The sequence below is a fragment of the Zosterops lateralis genome, assembly GCF_965231275.1.
Source record: "Zosterops lateralis genome assembly, chromosome: 1".
NCBI lineage: Eukaryota > Metazoa > Chordata > Aves > Passeriformes > Zosteropidae > Zosterops > Zosterops lateralis.
This window is the reverse complement of record NC_139762.1, coordinates 98,179,998-98,196,464: the sequence shown is the minus strand read 5'-3', so window position 1 is coordinate 98,196,464 and position 16,467 is coordinate 98,179,998. Positions and strand designations below refer to the sequence as shown.

Here is a 16,467-nt window from a genome sequence, read left to right as displayed (position 1 = left end):
GGGATTTCCAATTGCATAAGTTTTTGTGAGAATTCTTTCCTAGCTCTGGTTTATCTAGGTGATACCTACAAATTGTAAAGAAAAAAAAATGTTCAGACTTCTATCAAAATTATTTCTATTCTCCTCATTATCTTTCAAATATTCTGCAGGTTAAAGCAATAAGTAGGTCTAATATGAAGCTTAAATTATATTACCATCTTCCTAAAATTCTAAGTGCAATCTGTTCAACCAACTCTGATTGTAAATACCATCTGACATCTAATTGCATGTTACATATAAACAACCCCATTCACGAGATTAAAAAATAATAAAAGAGATAGCCTGAAAACAGCTTTGTGTTTAATCAGAGGTAGATCCATAAACAGCAGGAAGGAATGAAGTATAAATTAATTTTCCACTCTGCTTGCTTGGAAAGTGGCTACAAACAATAATTGATAACTGGATTGGACTTTGAACTGTAATACTGACCCTGACACCAAGGCATTTGGATGCTTACTATGTGCTTGCAGCTTGTTGTCTGTCATTTTCATTTAGATTGCGTCTGTCTGAGGCAGGCTTTGTCTCAATTTTTGTGCAACATGGATCAGATCAAGCTCTCGACTACTGACTGCTCTAAGTGTGGGTTGTAGAAGCAATTACCAGTTTAGCCATTTCTGACCTCCTAGATTAGTCTCAACATTTTCCAAAAGCTCAGCTCTATATGTAAGAAAAAACCAAGTGTATAATATGACTAAATCAGTCCTCTGTATCTGAATAAATTTATGTTATATTAAATGACTTCATTTAGTTTATATTATAAAAAATTGTGCATAATTTAAAAAACCCAAAGACTTAAATCAGATATCTTTGGAAACTATTTAGATAAAGATATCTCTGCAGGCTATGTTTTTTTCTACTAATTTTCCTGTTATCTGCACATAATAGATGTTCTCTGTCCTTTTATAATATTCTTGTATAACTTCAGACATCAAAGAAATCAAAGAAAGGAAGCAGTATCAGTTAAATGATATTTGAAAATTCAGTTTCAATCAGCAGTCATTTAATAACTAATATTTAGAACTAAAACCTCCTCTAGGAGACTTTCTCAAATATCTGTGTTGATAAATATGCAAATATTGTAATGATATTTCAAGTTAGACTAATCTGTCTGTGTAGGTCTATATCTTGGCATGCTCCAGGACAAGTCCAGATGCATCTTTACGTGAGATAACAATGTGCCCTTATGTCAAAGGTCTCCTGGGCTTCCCTGGAGAAGCTATTCCAGAAGATCAAGGGAGGTGATTCTTCCCCTCTGCTCTGCACTGGTCAGACCACACCTGATTGTTGGGTCCAGTTCTGGGCTCCCCAGTACGAGGGAAGTTTGAACATCCTAGAGAGAGTCTAGTGAAGAGCTACAAAGATGATGAAGAGACTGAAAGATTTTTCTTGTGAGGAAAGGCTGAGGGAGCTGGGGCTACTCAACCAGGAGACAAGAGCGCCCAGGGATCTTGTTAATCAATGTCTATAAATACCTGAATGGAGGGCACAAAAGAAGATGGAACCAGGCTCTTTTTGGTGCTGCTCAGTGACAGGCCTAGAGGCGACTGGCACAAACTAAAACACGGAAGGTTCCTCCTGAACTGCAGAAAGCACTTTTTATCTGTGCACAGATTGCCCAGTGCAGTCTTCTGCTGGTTTAAAACCCAGCTGGAAAATTAAATTATGCTTGAGCTACTCTCTTCCCATCCTTTCTCCTGGTGAGAGGGAGAGTAAAACCAGAGATTTTCACTTGAGATAAGAACTATTTACTTGATTACAGGAAAACCAACCAACGAAATAGAAACAGCAATGAAATAAGAAAAATGAACAGTAAAAGCAACATTATTAATACAAAATACAAAAAAATTAGGAGTATGGCATTAAACTCTGCTAGATACTCCACTCCTCTTTTTTCTCTGTACCCAGGACAAGTCTCCATCCTTGGAGATATAATCCAAAGTCTTCTGCATATAGTCCAGGATACCTGGTCTGGATGTCCCTGACTGAACAGGGAGGTTGGATGAGGTGATCTTCCAATCTCAACCACTCTGTGAGTTTTTGATTATCTGAATCTGGCATGTCCTTTTTGTCTGATGCTGGGATAAGTAGGCGAGCTGCTTGAGAAATTAAAAAAAAGGTGCTTTGCCATCATTATCTTAGATAGTATTTGGGGGATTAAAAGCCTAGCTTTGAAGGAAAAGGAAAGGTTTTCCTCAACAAGTCAGCCAAAATTTGTTATGAAAATTAACAACAATACTTTCAGAAATATTTGTGAGACATAGATCAATATAAATGTATACCTTTTCCTGTAATCAAGATTATGGAGCTGGTTATGATTAACAAAACAGTCATGTTAATGAAAAACCTTATATAGACAGTGTTTCTTTCATTTTAAACTACCTGAATTGAAATGGATCATTAGTCCTTTGACCTGTTGGCCACTCCTCTCTTGATGCAGCCCAGGATTCAGTTTGCTTTCTGGACTGTGAGCCACACTGTTGGCTCATATCCAGATTTTTATCGATAAGAGCCCCCAAGTCTTTCTCTGCAGAGCTCCTCTCAAGGCTCAGTGGGTTCCATTCCCAGTCTGTACTCATGTCTGGGGGGTTGCCCTGATGATGATTTTTGGGGATGCCATGATGATTATTTTTGCCTTTTCTTTTATACCCTTTTATATATCTTTTATATACCTTTTATATACCTTTTAGATATCCTCAGTGCTCTTAAAATGCATACCTGAATTCCTTAAGTCTGATAATTTTGCATATTATTATATGATATTCTGTTAGGCCAGAAGACTAAACATTCTAGAGGCCTCATAATTGGAGGTCAGAAAGCCCTATGCTATCTTGAGAAAGGACCAAGGTCCTCTTTAGAGTCCATCCTGCAAATTAAGATTAGGCCCATCCAAGGGAGAATTCTTCAGGATGGGAGAATATCATGCTATTCATTTAAGCCTCTCATTGGGACATCTTTTTTAGATATGCTCATTTGTAAGGTCCATGAAATTGTATATGTGATCTATTGGGTGTGTGCATTTCGGTGTATTCCGCCTTGGCGAAGTGGTGTATCAAAAAAATACTTATTAAATACTGAGGTAAAAACCCTTTATCTCTTAACTGTGTCTGGCTCTTAATCTTTAGGACCCAGGGAAAGGCATCAGCCTCCCCCAGGTGAACTTGGACTTGTTAAACCTCATTAAGTTCTCATGGACCTACTTCTCAAGCTTGTCCAGGTCACGCTGGATGACATCCCATCTTGCTGTGTCAAATGCAAAGCTCAGCCTGGTGCCATCCTCAAACTTGCTGAGAGAGCAATTGATCCCACTCTGTGTCATTGATGAAGATATTAAAGAGCACCAGTCCCAAGACAGAGCCCTGAGGGACACCATTCATCCCAGGCCTCCTCCTGGGCACTGAGCCATTGACTACAACTCTCCCTCTGTGTCCGTCCATCCATCCATCCATTCATCCATCCATCCATCCATCCATCCATCCATCTCCTTATCTATTTACCTCCGCCCGCCTCCTGGGGGTCTTTGGCAAGCTCAGTCCTTGAGAGGCTTTGGAAGAAATATACTAGGGACAAGACAAAAGATATCAAAAGAGGCTCTTCCCTGGAATATTCCAAGGCGTTTATTCCCGAAGGGATCCAAAAGGAAAGAGGGAGAACAAGGAAGAACAGGGCATTATGTAGTCTACTGCACAGGAAAAAGCTGGTCCTCAGCCATTGAGGTCAAGAAGGGAAGGAAGGGTCAGACTGTATGGGACCCAGGGGGAAAAACCATTCCCCTGAGAACTACAACACTTATCCACTGAATAGTCCACCCTTCAAATACAGTTCTCTCCAGTCTAGAGATAAGGAAGATTTTTGGGGCTATGTTAAAGGTAGCACAGAAGTCTTGGTAGATTACATCAGCCAATCATCTCTTATAGACCATGGCAATCACTCTTTCATAGAAGGCCACCAGATTGGCTGCACATGACTTTTCCTTGGTAAAGCCATGCTGGTTGTGAAAGATCACCCTCTTGTCTTGTATATGCCACAATGGTGTTTCTATGAAGATCTACTCCATGATTTTCCCAGGCGTGGAGGTGAGACTCACTGGTCTGCAATTCCCTGGGGATTCCTTTATTTCCTTTTTAAAAATCAGAGTCATGTTTCCCTTTTTCCAGTCACTGGGGACTTCCCTTGACTGACCTGACTTTTCAAATACAAGTCTACCAGGGCAACATCAGCCATCTCACTCAGAACCCTGGGATGTACCTCATCAGCACCCATAGATTTGTGGCAATTCAGTTTTATCAAGGGGTCCCAAATCTGCCCTTCATTTGCATTTGGAGGTACTCCACTGACCCAACCCTCAACTGGATGTTCAAAATGGAGAATCCAGGCATTCCCCAAATAAATATGATAAGATCAGTGTGTCACACTTTTTTTCTCAACGTTTTTTCACAGTATAACTCAGTGGAGTAATTTAATTTTGACACTTAACTTATCTGGAGATTGCAGAAACACTGAAACATTCATGAAATATTAAAAAAATCTGCAGAGTCCCCCATGCTCATATTTTGTCACCTGTACATTTTGTTTAATTTATATTCTTTCTTAGGTGACAAGAAATAGTGAGAATACTTAGGTTGCCAGGATGAATATGTGTGCTCTGCTAAGGCCCATGAATTACCAACAACATTTTCAATAATGAAACACAGCTTTTTAAACACATTCATATATCTTAAAAGCCAGCTGAACACATGAGGGTTTTCAGATGATTTTTTAAAAGCAAAACTGTAAAGTGTGTTGATTTATGCCTTGCCTTGATATTGAAATGCATTATAATTATCCTAGTCAAAGTTTTATGTAGCAACATACCCATTCCATAAAACATCGCTCCAAAGAGGCATTTTAGCCAATACAGCCATTTCTCATAGTATAAAATGTACATGAATATATATTTGCATTATGTGTATATTATTATCAGATTAGTTTGTTGGTATTGATGCATGTGCATATGTGTGTGTATAGATATCATATACATAAGGAAATATATATGATATAGATAAAGTATGTATCTCTATATGAGTATTGGTCCTAAGAAACCTGTAGCCTCATAGGAAGGCTCCAGAATTTCCATACTAGAATTAGATCTCCATTTTGATAAGGACTCATTCTACTCTACTGAAGTCTAAGTCTGTATAAGGAGCACAATGAATTCCCTTCAGTCCTGTGTTCTCTGTTATGTCACAGATTTATAGAATTCTCTGGCTCTGGCATTATGATGCTCCACTGCACATTTTAATGATTCTCTGGTGGCTGGAACCCAACAGTAACAATTCAGTCAGTAAGTGGGTTGGCTCCACCCTAAACTTCCTAGAACAGGTAGAGGAAAGTCTTTGATTCTCTAGAGGGGTTTAGAAGGTGCTTGCCCTCTGAATAGTATCAAGTTCTGGTATATTACCTCTGTTTTCTTCACTGATCTAACCGAACTGTGAACACAGGTTTTAAAGCATCAATTTCTACAGTTGCCCTGGTCAAAAATTTAATTCTCATCAGACCAAGTCCTAAATCTTCACTACATCAGACCTCTCAAATTAGCTTTCAAAAATTACATTTCCCCCCTTTTAAACAGTAAGTTTTGATCATAGACAGCTCTATTTGTAGATCACAAATGTTAAAGTGGAATCTTCAGCAATTTGAGTGCATGCTAGACATCACCCATTCCCCACCCTAGGTTAATTCCAGCCTTAGGAATACTATCTTCAAGTGCAAGGGCTTTCCTTTTCTTCCTTCAAGCCTTCATTGTCTCCTGACTTCAGTAGCTGCTGAGAATCTAGCTACACAGAAGAAACAGTATCCAGAGTTTTAAGGCATGCTTACCCAACCTGGTCCTCTGCAAGAACTGATGCAACACATTTTTCTTTTACTGCGCCTCTGGCTGAATATGTCTACTCATAATATTTAACAGGGAATGTGAAGCAAATAGTAAGTACGGGTTAACTACCTGTAACACAAGTGTTTTTGTAATCTTTGAATCAGAGGTACACTGGAATCATTATTGTCATCATAACTGCTGTTTAAACCCAAAAGGTGCCCCTAGGAAAGCAGATTGCTGGTGCAGATGAACTTTGATGGTGTTTCTGACATTGAGTTGCTCATCAAAATGATCAGTTTTTCATCTCTGTGCAAAGAAACAGGAATGAGATTGAGCTTAATGGCTAGCAATTTAACAATTTAGTAGTTTGGAGGTATATGACCTAGGAAAAATATCTGTAATTGGATTTGATCACAATTTGCAGTGTCATAATAATCGCTTAGTATCACTATTAAACACTTGACAAGCTTTTCATTATAAGTCTGTGTTATTAGGACTTTTCAGCTTAAATACATTATCCCTTAACAACTGTAGCCTTAATGTAAAAGGTAGAAACACGTACTTTGTAAAATTTTCTTTTCTTTTTTTCAAAGGTGACGTGTATAAAGCTGCAGAGAAAAGGTGGAAACTACTCCTTGATCTGGATTTAATCCATGTTTTAGGCTTTTTCACATGCAAAATGGTTGCAAACAAAAAAAAGACATACAGAATTAATAAGAGTTAATGACCAAAAGAAGAGGGTATCACTGGAACATGCTACTTCCTGAATGATACTTAATCAAACACTATTTACATTAAACCAAACACATGCCTAACTTCCAGGAACATGTTGTTTTGACCTGTGAAAGAGGATGAAATCAAAATTTCTTAACAAATACACTAAAGAAACAGACAATCTAATGGTAGTATTTGTATTTTAGAATCTCATGGCTTTATATTTAGCAATCTTCTCCAAGGTGAAGAAATTTATTTATTTATTTATTTATTTACTAGCCCAGTTAATGAAAGATCTAATTCAGAATGCATAAAAGTACCAAAACCAAACTTCACAGCATTATTCTGTGTCCTGGTTTCAGCTGGGATAGAGTTGATTTTTCTTCTAGGACCTCTTACAGTCATGTGTTCCAGATCTGGTATGAGAATAATTCTGATAACACAATGATATTTTAGTGATTGCTAAGTTGTGTCTAAACTAAACAAGAAGGCTGGTGGGATGCAAAATGTTGAGAGCAGACACAGCCAGGACCAGATGATCTACACTGGCCAAAGGGATATTCTATGATGTATGGGACCATTCTCAGAATATAAAATAGGAGAATATAAAATAGAATATAAAATATATAAATTAGAAAAACAGAGGTGTTCTTGGAATATTTACCCAGTACTATTAATTTCTCAATACTCATTCTCAAATTTTCCAAGATGGATCTTCTCATTAAATATCTGATATATCATAAATTAAAATTAAATATCCAGTATATTTTAAATATTTAAATAAACAAGACAGGAAAAAAATGGATCTAAGGCTGACAACAGCTTTAAGATAAATCAACAGTTCTAAGCTGAATTACAACGCTGAATTTCATAGCTTTCATCATATGAAAAACAATTGGGATTTGTGTAAGAAAAAAGAAAAAAAAAAGCTTAAATATTAGAACAGCAAAATTCTTCATCATTCTAGAATTTCAAAAGGAAATGGGGAAATAGACTTATTAAAATACAGATCATTTTGCTTTGTTTTGTGGCCATACAGGAAGAAGAAGAAAGTGATACATTAGATTTTAAGTTATGAAAATTCCCATAAAAGGGCCTGCCAGGAAATTAAAACACATCTCAATTCTGGAAATAGCAAACATGATGTAACAAATATGAACCCATCCAATTCCTACAAGCTACATGAGGACAGGATGTAGGAGGGGAAAGCCATTCCCTAAACTGAAAACATTAAGTTAGTCTTTGTGTGCAAGAGAATAGAAATTAATCAGAATGACACATCAGCATTGAAGATATTATTACCAGATTTTCACACACAAATCCCATAGGTTGTCTGACAAAAGAAATAAAATAAAAATCAAAGCAGGTTATTATTTATGCATAGGTAATATAAGAGAAAGTTTATCAAGGACAACTCATTCTCCTGGCATAGAACAAAGCTCTCTTCTTTCCTGGCAAGACAGAGAGTTATTTTGTCTGGAGAATTCTCCTTTTCCGAGAACAGGATTTTCAAGGGATGTGGGTTTTCTGTAATGTCCTTCTGGGACCTCCCATGATCTAGCCATATTCCAGTTCTACATATTGTATAAAATCAGAACAAGAGTGAAATATTAAAGATTCAATAACATTTGTTCCATTACTGCATACTGACTACATTAAAAAAAATTAAAAAAAAGAAAAAAAAAGGACTGAAGTGGCTCAGCCAGTACAACCATATTCTAAGTCTTCAAGACAGCAAGACAGGGCCAAACTGAAATGCAAGATCTTGAATAAAAAAAAAAATAAATAATGGTATCTTCATGGATAGAATCAATGATGTCAGTATGTCAGTTAAAACACTGCAATGAGGATGGAATCTTCATCACAGAAGAAGAGAAGTTGATGGATGACAAAGTTGCCTAAGGTGTTTATTATATATCACAAATTAACTGGGAAATCTATACTGGAAGACTATGAGGCTCCTTATCCAGGACTAGACTAACAGACTTATTCACATTCAGCAGACATATTCTTATGGTGGTTATGATCAACAGACTTCAAATGAGAACAAGAAGGTAGAAGGAATTCAGCAGCTGAAAGGCTTCACCAAAAGCTGAATAAATTTGTGATTTGTATGCTGACTGTGGAAGAAAAATACATATCATTAATGTTGCTGAGGGAAACTTATTATGTATCCAGGCCATGTATCGACATATAAGCTTGTAATGTACCTCTTAGAACTAAAGAGGAAATTGAAAGCAAAGTAACATATCTAAGCAGATTTGATCAGGAAATCTTTAAATTATATGTGCAATAAAATGCCCCTTGTGGAAGAAGTATTATCATCTTAACTCTTTTCATCAAGTTCAATACATACCAGTTTCAGAATTGAGATGCTGTCCTAAGCAAGGAAAAGATTGCCAACCCAAGCACGCTCTATGAAGTTTTTAACAAGCAATAGCAGCAGCTGTGTGGATTCCAAACAGACTGGAGGCTTAGTTTGGCATAGGAACTGTGCTTGCTTTGCTTCAAATATAAAGGCCATGGGCTACTCCCTTTTCATAGGGAGTAGCCCTTAAGCTAATTCACACTGGGCTTTTCAAATATGCATTGATGTATTCTATTCATCAGTAGTTACATTTACTATCCATAACTCTCACTTGTGATTGTTACATACATACCCAATGTGTCTCTATGCATCCAGACACTTCAAGACTATAAACACCATCTTCAACTGTGCTAGTGGCTTTCACTAGAAAAAATAGATATGAGCTCAGGTAACTTCTGCTACGTGTCATAATAACATTCTACCTACTGCCCCTGCTCCTGGTTTTGGTCATCAGAAGTACATATTCTTTCTACAGTTTGTCTGACAATCTTTGTTTTCTTAGTCTGTTAATAGATCTTCCTCAGTCTTTGTCATGACGTCACTTCAGCTCCCACTTATTAGAAACATCTGACCAGATGGGTAGGAGAGTACTTCTAAGAAATTAGGCTTAAACTCAATACTAAAGATGCAATTATGGACTGTTACCTTTGCAATTTTCTTAAGAAAACTTCTGTAAATTGAAAACACATCCCTTGCTAACATTTCTTATCTGTTGCTTCTTCAGAGTCAGGCTTCCTTCAGCTTCTGGGAGTTCTGCTCAGGATTGACAAGATACTTCAGAAATGATTACATGAAGCATCCATGCAGTCTCTATCCAGGCTGTCTATCTGTGGTCTACAGTGGCAATGTATCTAGGTCGTGGAAGTTCTGGCACAGCACAGGATGGTCAGCAGACAGAGGGCAGCAGGCAAGGCCAGGTAAAATGTGGCCCATGAAGCTTTTATGGGGATGTCACCAGCAACTTCTGAAACTCATTTGCCTACTATCAATGATCAGCAATAGATTAAACCATTACACAGCTACATGTTGTGTGCTAGGGCCTTTAGGAATTCATCTTTAGATGAAAGGAGGTGGGATGACGAGTTTTCTTTACCTAAGGCTATCAGTACACATGGGGCATCAAGACTCTTCAGGGAGTAAGATACTTCTTTAATCAGATTTTACCGTGCATTCACTTTGAGACAGCCTTGGCACCACAGTTTCTCTCTGGAAGGTGCATTCATTCAGCTGAAAAAATGAGTGATCAAGGAATAAGATGCATATGCATACAATGTGCAGGTTATAATAGACTGCTGCACTTAGTGCAACCTATGTCAGATATTTGTAGTGTATTCAAGGCAAATGAGCATGTTTCATGCTATTTGCAATCTTTTATTTTCTATTGGCAAATGTTTCCAAATGCAGATTTCCAAGTAATCATACTGTAATAGGACTAAGTGCAGCAATATAACATTTGCTTTGAGTCACACACAGATTTAAGATGAAGAAGTTTGGAGAATGTTATTCATTTAATAGCTCATAAGAGCCATCCTCACCAGGTGTTGAGTGATTTTTTGTAGCATGCTAAATACTCATATTTTTAAAAAACCCCAAAGTGTTCTTCTTAGTTCACAGTGTTCAGCATTTTCCATATTTTCTATGGTGAGGACCTAAAAATGCAGATTACTGCACTTTTTTTCTGACATATGCTGTTGTTTCTGAAAGTAACATTCAAAAAAGGGTAGAAACCTCTCTATGTTAAGTCCATATGTTGTTAAAAATTTCTTTATTGTCTCTTGCAATTAGTTTACAAAGATACATTATCCACATAAGATCAAACTATTTCAAGCAAATCACTCTTGGGAGATTGTGAGGCTAGGTGGATCAGGTAACAGATGGGTCAGCATAAGCCAACTCATACTGCCGAAAGTGGGGATGTAAAAGTAATTGGGGCAAGATAAAATAAATTGTTTTGCAATTGGTATACTTGTTCTGCAGAGATATGGAATGCATGAGCAGTTGTACTTGGTATTCATGTCACTAAGTTTACTCCATCCTTCAGAAATCACATTGTCAATGCAATAATATGAAAAAGATTATCTCTGAAAATTAGACTAATTGCTAATTTAATTTGTGATGATCCAAGCTAAAATGTGAGAGATTTTTGGCATGCATGGAGAAAAAATATTTTTATATATACAAAAGCTATCATTGACTGTAAGAGAATTTATAACATGTAATATATCTTGTCACAATGGATGGCAGTTTTTACTGAAACACTTACTAATGAGACCATTGGTTTTGAATTCCTTACCCAACAGTATAATTGCAGCTGACTAAAAGGATCTTAAAATTTTTTCAGCAAAGGTGTCAAAACAATTTTCATTCAGTCTGCCGTCAGCATTCACTCCCAATGGCATAGGACAAAAAGCCACAGTGCTGTAAAGAACTCACTAAGAATGCACAAAGTTTTTGAAAAGTTTATTATTTCCACGTTAATAAACTGAAAACATTCAAGCCTGAGGTACACCTAACAAAGATATTTTTTATGTGCTAACAAATGCATCATAGGTGAAAATCTTTCTCAGACCATTTTTAAACATAATTGAAAGCAAATGACAAAAAAAAAGCTCCAACCAGAATTTGAAATAAATTTCAGGTAAAATAAAAATCATAATTGCATGTTGAATTTAAAACAATATTGACCTTCATCACTAAGATGTGTACTCTATATTGAGTATGTCTGACTAGACTACAATCTAGTGCACAAATTAAAATTAGCATGTGCTTCCCTTTGCTACAACTCGGTACTGTAAAGCTACTTTTAAGCTTACCACATCCTTGATATTAGAATTACTGAGCCAGTAGATGACTCAGATTATAAATGGAAATGTTTATATAATGCACTTGGGATTGGTTTAATGCAGTTTGGCCCTTTTTCACCTATCAAAGTAAATAACAAACTTGCTCTCTAAGTGCCTAAATGGCTTCAACTTTTCTGCAACCCCAGTCAGTGTTTTAACCTTTTCTGAGCATTTGCTTTAAGACCATTATAAATGAACCACCAGGGATAACTGCTGTAGGAGTGAGCTTGAAGCAAAATTCTTTCCTGATCAAAATTTCTCACAGATAATTTGTGTCAGACTGATTTCCAAAGATTGTTTCTGAGTTGAACGCATTTATTAGTTATTTCTTAAGATTCATGTAAAAAAAAAAATAAAACTGTGAAGCTCCACTTCTTGTGCTGTTTCTCTATGAAATTAATTGGAGCCTCTGCTACCAGTGTAGTTTCATGTCCGCTGGTATCCCAAAGGCAGACTTGTCAATCACACAATCCCTCTGCTGCTGTTCTGCAGTTGACCTGATTCAGCACAGAAAAGGAGCAAGTGCTTCTATGCAATCAAACTCGAACTTATGGATACCAAAGGGACCTTGATAGACTCACTTAGTACCAGGCAGTGGAAGCAAGGGAGGCAAGACAGAGTAAGAAAGGATATACTGGGGGAAATTTTTGCTTTGGAAGTGATTTTTATTTTTATTTTTTTTTTTAATCTATACAAAAAGAAACATGCAAATATACAACTAAAGTAATATCTATGCATATATGGTGTGCCTATCACACATTTCTACCCCCAGGTGTAATTGTAAGAATATTAGCTGACTTTAGAATACACTCAAAATACAGATTTGTTTGAAAAACTCTGGATGGCACAGATTTGACAAATCTGATGGTACCAAGATGCACAAGGGCACGGTTCAATGATACTTCAATTTGAACTTATTTTTAAATAATTCAAAACTTGAAAATGAAACACATCAGTCCCAGTGGTTATAGGGATAATTTTAAATTGAGAAATTTAAAATATAAAGGGATAAAATTACGCCTTTTTTAATTGCATTACTACATTGTCACCATGATGACTTACAACTTCAAACTTTAACACTAAAATCACAAATGTTCTTCCCATTGTTGGAAGCTGATTAACTGATGACCCTATCACTCAGACATTAAAAACTTATTCTTGGTAATATAATATTAAAACTAACAATGAGCAATGATACATGGAGGACTGCTACAGACAGTCCACTCCAGAATGAGAAAATAATCTGTGATTGCTTTCTTAGAAGATATTAAGTTCTAAGGACTACCATATTGGACCAGCAAGAATTGCATATCAGTTTGCCAATGCTTTACAGGTCCTCAGACTTCCTCTGGATTTGGGTTTGGCAGTCTCACTTATTTGGATGTTTGTGATAGAGCAAAGATAGTTTCTTTGACAGACATAAATTATGTTCACACACAGCCCAGCTTACTTGTTTACAGCTAGTTTTAATTATCCAAGCCTCCCTGCAAAATTAGAGTAAGAAAAGAAATTCCATTTGGGGATGGTAATTGTCCTTAAAAATTATTCTGAAATTAAAGAAAATGTAGCCTAGGGTGAAGTATTTCACTTAGGAAAAAATAAATAAGGTGTACAAAGTCTCAGAATCCTCTTTAAAAAAATCTATTGTACTTTTTCTCCCCTAAAATGTAATAGATGACAGAAACTAGAGCACAAAACTAAATCAACAGTTGCACAAATAATTTATGTACAATGGCAAAGCTAAATTTAGATGTTACAGAGGACTGTGTGGCCAAATTTCTAAGGCCACTTTTTTTTTGAATCAAATTAAAGGTTGATTGTGTATAGCATCTTGACTTTTACAGAACAGAAGTTTTATGTGATTTATCACTTAAAGACCCATTGAAAAACAGTTGGAGACAGAAATCTGATTAGATGTTGTTCAGAGCCTCAATAAATATTTAGGAAGATAACTCTTACTGAAATTATTGGATATTAAATGCCTTACAACCACTGAGAATGTAAGTTTATGCCTGTATACACTGAAAAACAAAGTAAAGAGGATATTACAGGACTGATTATGTGTTCTTTTAAAAGGCTGGAAACTGATTAATTTAATCTGATTCCCTAGTCATGTTTACTCCCTTTGTAAGAAAAATGATGACTTTATATGTTTATCTGAAAAAGACATAGGCTCTAGAAAAAATGTCTTCAAGCAGTTTAACTACTTATTGTCCCTCAGCTTTACTTAAATTTGACATATGTTCCACCTTTACAAAAAAAGTAATTAAGTTGCGATGGTTATTATCTTTTATCTCTTTGTCCTCAGATTGTTCTCAGAAAGACAGTAGTTCAGACAAGATTTCAGAATGCATAAGTAAAAAAATTTCTATTGTTACAGTAACATTGCAACAATATACTAAAATAAAATTCTGTTTGGAAAAGATACATCTTGAATGGCTTAAAGTCTTTTTGAAGATAGCAAAAATTATCTGCAAGGAAAAATTAGTAACAGTTTTCTAGAGTGATAAAAGTACATGATTTTGTGTACTCTGTAGGGAATGTAGAGGGATCTTCACATTAATTAATCTGAAATTTTTGCTGCTTGCACAAATATAAGAAATTGTCAACTTGCTGTCTAGCAGTTATGAACGCAGGACAGATTTTACTGAAATTTATACCCTCATAAGAAGACTGTTTCCTAGATAAGATATTCATGCAATATCCAGTGATCACATGTAAACAGACCAGTAAGATCAGGGATCCCATCTGGTGTGGACAGAAACAAGGTCAAGCATGACACTTGTTCAACTTATATTTACTGTGGATGGCAAGAGGTTGCATTAAAGATATACTTCAGTCTCTGTATGAACCTAACATGTGAGAGCTTTTTCCAGCTGCCAGTTGCCCTTTGTGCATCTTTTAGAGTTTTCTGCTAAAAAAAAATCTGAGTTCATTTATTTCAGCATCTTGTTTTCAAAAGCTGCTTTTGGTTCTCTCTCTCATGACATTCAGATAACCTATCTTCAGGTCTACATCTTGTAGGTTGGGATATCCTGTGGGAAAGTGTTGCTGCTGTTGATCTTCCACAGTAAGCAGCTACTGTGTTGGAAAGGCAGTCACAATTACTTACTGGTCTTAAATACTTTTCTTTTTCTCATTCATCTGTAGGAATCTGCGCAGGGCTCTGCATTTACATATGATATTCTGATGTGTGAAAATGGCAAAAAAAGTTACTTTCACCTTGAACAGCTTTTAGCATAAACCAGACTGCAGTTTTCAGAGCAGTGGAAGAAGTATTTCACATCTGGGCATATGTGCATGTTTCTGATGCAGGAAGAGCAGCATACTAAAAAAAGACAAAATTTTGCTTGGTGGTGCATTCTGCTATGTCTAGAGAACAGAAAGAAAAATCTTTAAATCATATCTTTAAAGAGACAATCAGAATGGCTTGTGACTCAGGAAGTAATTTTTTAATAAGGAAATTATAAGGAAGTGTCAATAAAGATTTCATTAAATGATTGAACTGAAAAAATACTAGAGACCATTTGTTCAAATTTTAAAAATATGAAGCACTGCTTTTGTGCATAGTATAAAGAGACCCATAGCACAGGAAATATATTTGCTTACGTACATACATGAAGGTAGATTAGAAATATCTAATCCAGACATAATGTTTAATTAATTCCTTCATCATTAGTATTTATGGCAAATTATGTACAACAATTTGATTTCCCAAAATGTTTAGAAATGAACTCTGAAAATATTTTTCTGAAGTCATTAGATTTAGACCATTGATATTCTCTGACAATACCAATCTTGTGTTCTAAGCAATTATATAATCAAATAAAGCCTTACTTTTAATTTTTGTTTGGTAGCTTTTCTCTAACTCAAACAAAACCAACTTCTGCTTCTATTTATTACTGCTGTCTTCAATGTCTGTGTTGTTTTTTCCCCCTTAGTTTAACTATACTCTGGAACTATTTGACTCAATATAAATTAGAAATAAATGATGATTACTAATTTAATTTTCCAGCAAACATTTTACTTGTCTCTTTTAAATTTTTCATACAGTCTACTCCTTTGAAGATGAAGTTGTCTTCAAGCAAGAAGATATGCATTCCTCAAAAAGGAAAAAAGGAGAGGTAGATACTTCCCCTCAGGGATGAGATTAAGATCAATATTTGCTTCTCAAAATCATAATTTTCTCTCAGTTGAAAGAGAAATAACAGATCCACTAAGTACCTACACCGTGGAAAAAAAAAAAAAAAATCATAATCTGAGGATTGTCTCCCTTGCTACAGAGAAAGACACTGAGATATACATTCAGACCAGATAAACACAGTTCGTAGGGGTTTAACAATAAAGTAGCGTATCCCTTGGGTGTTAGTCCTGGTTTAAATGGTTTCTTTTTGACAAGCTACTACATACTCTTATTCAAAATGACCTCTTGTCTAACACAAATATAATGAAGAGAGGGGAAAAAAAGAAAAAAGTGACTTTGCTCTATGGATATCACCAGTCCTCAGTCAGTCCTCCTCCTACTGAAATCAGAAAAGTGGTGAAATAAATATTCAATAATTTGATGAAGAAAAACTGATAGCTAAGCCCTCTTGACCTTTTGCACAGCCCATTAAGGCAGTCCGCTAACACCTACTTTGTAATTACTGTGC

General features: G+C 35.9%; 1 long non-coding RNA gene across 3 annotated transcripts in view; it reads left to right on the top strand.

Moving 5' to 3' along the window:
* Positions 1 to 14,944, top strand: part of LOC310907521 — a 97,138-nt gene extending 82,194 nt beyond the window's left edge. For all 3 annotated transcript variants that reach the window (XR_014589634.1, XR_014589635.1, XR_014589636.1), the window contains one exon: positions 9,697 to 14,944. This is a non-coding gene — a long non-coding RNA (uncharacterized lncRNA). The remainder of the gene's footprint in view (positions 1 to 9,696) is intronic.
* The last annotated feature ends 1,523 nt before the right edge of the window (positions 14,945 to 16,467 follow it).